Source organism: Octopus bimaculoides, chromosome 17, assembly GCF_001194135.2.
Source record: "Octopus bimaculoides isolate UCB-OBI-ISO-001 chromosome 17, ASM119413v2, whole genome shotgun sequence".
Classification (NCBI taxonomy): Eukaryota; Metazoa; Mollusca; class Cephalopoda; order Octopoda; family Octopodidae; genus Octopus; species Octopus bimaculoides.
The window spans coordinates 2,141,081-2,143,747 of NC_068997.1; positions in this window are offsets into that span (position 1 = coordinate 2,141,081).

The window sequence follows — 2,667 nt, forward strand, 5'->3', positions numbered from 1 at the left end:
ATATATATATATATATATATATATATATATACACACACACACACATATATACACACATATGTGTGTGTATGTATGTATGTATATGTTTGTGTGTCTTTGTATATGTCCTACAACCGCTTAACAACTGGTATGAGTGTGTTTACGTCCCTGTAACTTAGCAGTTCGGCATAAGTAACCGACAGCATAAATACTAGGCATTAAAGATATAAGCCATAGGGTTGGTTTATTCGACTAGAACCCATCGAAGTGGTGTCCCAGCATGGCCGCAGTCAAATGACTGAAACAAGAAAAAGATTTTAAAATGTAAGATAAACATTACATAAATCAATATAACTTGTCTTTCCTTTTTCGAAATAGGTGTGGTTTGACTGCTATTTCTTACCTGTGGTGGAGTGTTTCCTTTTTTTTTTTCTCTCTCTCTTTTACTTCCCATGTCAGAAGAAGTGCGATTAATGACGATCCAACCGTGACCATTCCGGGCTTTATTTTAATATGTTACAACGCCTCTTATCGCTTGTATATTGCTGGCAAGCGAAATCTACGACAGAAAACGATTTGGAGCTGAGTTACTTAACTTCTTCTTTCCATGAATTTCCGGTTGTTGTCAATAAAGTTAGAGAAGCATATTTATATTCATATATTTATTTATTTATTTATATATTTATATCTTTCATTCAATCCATTTTCTATTAATATAAACCTCTGCAATGACTGAATACTGAATCGCATGGAAGTTATGTCTCTAAGTGAGATAAGATATGTCCAAAGTTATCCAACCATTCTCTCCAACACATGATACTTTCAGCAACGATCACCATTTACTTTATTTTTCCAGCAGATATCTTCCAATACCAAACGATGGTGGATCAGATATGATGGAAAATGTTAAAACAAGTGTAGCCGTAGTTACTTGTTAACACACTCTCATCCGACAGTTCTGACTTGTTCTTTCTCACTGCACTCAGAAGACGTGTTGCTGGAGAAATATCTATGGAAATTTTACATCTATCATCTTCTGACAGCAACCAATTTACGGATTTCCTGAGTGGCTTCAATTATTTCGTGTATGTTCTTCACTTTTCTCGCGAGATATCGAAGTATTTCCTGGTGACACTTCACTTTTGATAACATATATCTGGTGTCAATAAACAACAGAAATCCATTCATATTACACTGATCAGCTCCATACTTTAAAGTCTCTCTCTCTCTCATTCTCGCTCTTTCTCTCTCTCTATCTCTCTCTCTCTCTCTCTCTCTCTCTCTCTTTCTCTCTCTCTCTCTCTCTCTCTCTCTCTCTCTCTCTCTCTCTCTCTCTCTCTCTCTTTAAACTGATGTAAAACCGGAAGTTATTTCTTTAGAATGTTTATCTACGTTTATATATATGTGTGTCTCTGTGTGCGTGTGTGCGCGCGCGCGCGCGTGTGTTTGTGTTTGTTTGTGTGAAGTGAAAGAATATGCACAATTTCGTTGTCTTAGCATTTTTTCTAGTTTTTGCTGCCAAACTTTGAAATGAAAATATTAATTCAGACATGATGCATTACTTAGTTATTTCAGTAGTTTTATATGTGTGTGTATATATAAGTATGTATGTATGTGTGTATATATATATATGTGTGTGTGTGTGTGTGTGTGTGTGCATACACACACACCCTACCACCACCACACATTTCTCTCCGACAAATACACATAGAACTGTTCTCATAACCCAATGAAACTTTTCATTGGTGAAAACTGATAAACATCCTTCTGTTATACATTCGTTGCTTTCAACGTTAAGGCCATTTCGCCTGAGAAAATGAACACATAAACAATGATCCACTCGATATCTATGGATATTACGGACTGTAATGTAATCATCGTAGGAATACAGACTACGATCGTAAGAAACACGTGATTTGTGGAAACACGCGTAGCGATTCATTAGAATATTATATATATATATATATATATATATATATGCTTCAAAGCATATATATGACGACGAGATAAAATGATTCACATCTCATATACTGTAATATGACGGTATATGAGATGTGCATCCTTAAATAGTACACTCTCCCTGATAAAGGAGACAGTATCTAAAATTTGGATAGGAATATCCTTTATTTGTATGGATTACTGTACCCTTGAAACGGTTGTCGGAGTATCACCACTTAATTCTTGAAATTAGACTACCACCATCTAATCATTGCAAACTTTATCTTTCACTCGGATGTTTAACATTTCTTAATTCACTTTAATCCCCTAAGGTCGCGCGTGTGTGTGTGCGAGCGTGTATGCGGGCATGTATATATATTCTGGCGAATGTGTGGGTGAGCATGTGTGTGTTTCAAGTGAGGGTGGATGAGTATATACATATAGGCGCATGTGCGTGGGTGTGCGGGCGCGCAAGTGTATGTATGGACATGCGCGCTTGCGGGATTACTATGAACACTTTTACTCCTTTACCTTTACTCCCTCCCCTTACTTAGCGGTCATCCTAATAGCTCTTTTGTCTTAATAACAGTCAATCAAAGAGACACCAGCGTGTCGGATTTCCGACATGGATGTCGGATGTCGGGTTTCCGCCCCGACATCCGAAACTCGGAGTTTTATCATGGCTACCGAATAATTGTCACATATTATATCTACATATATGTATATATATATATATATATATATATATAT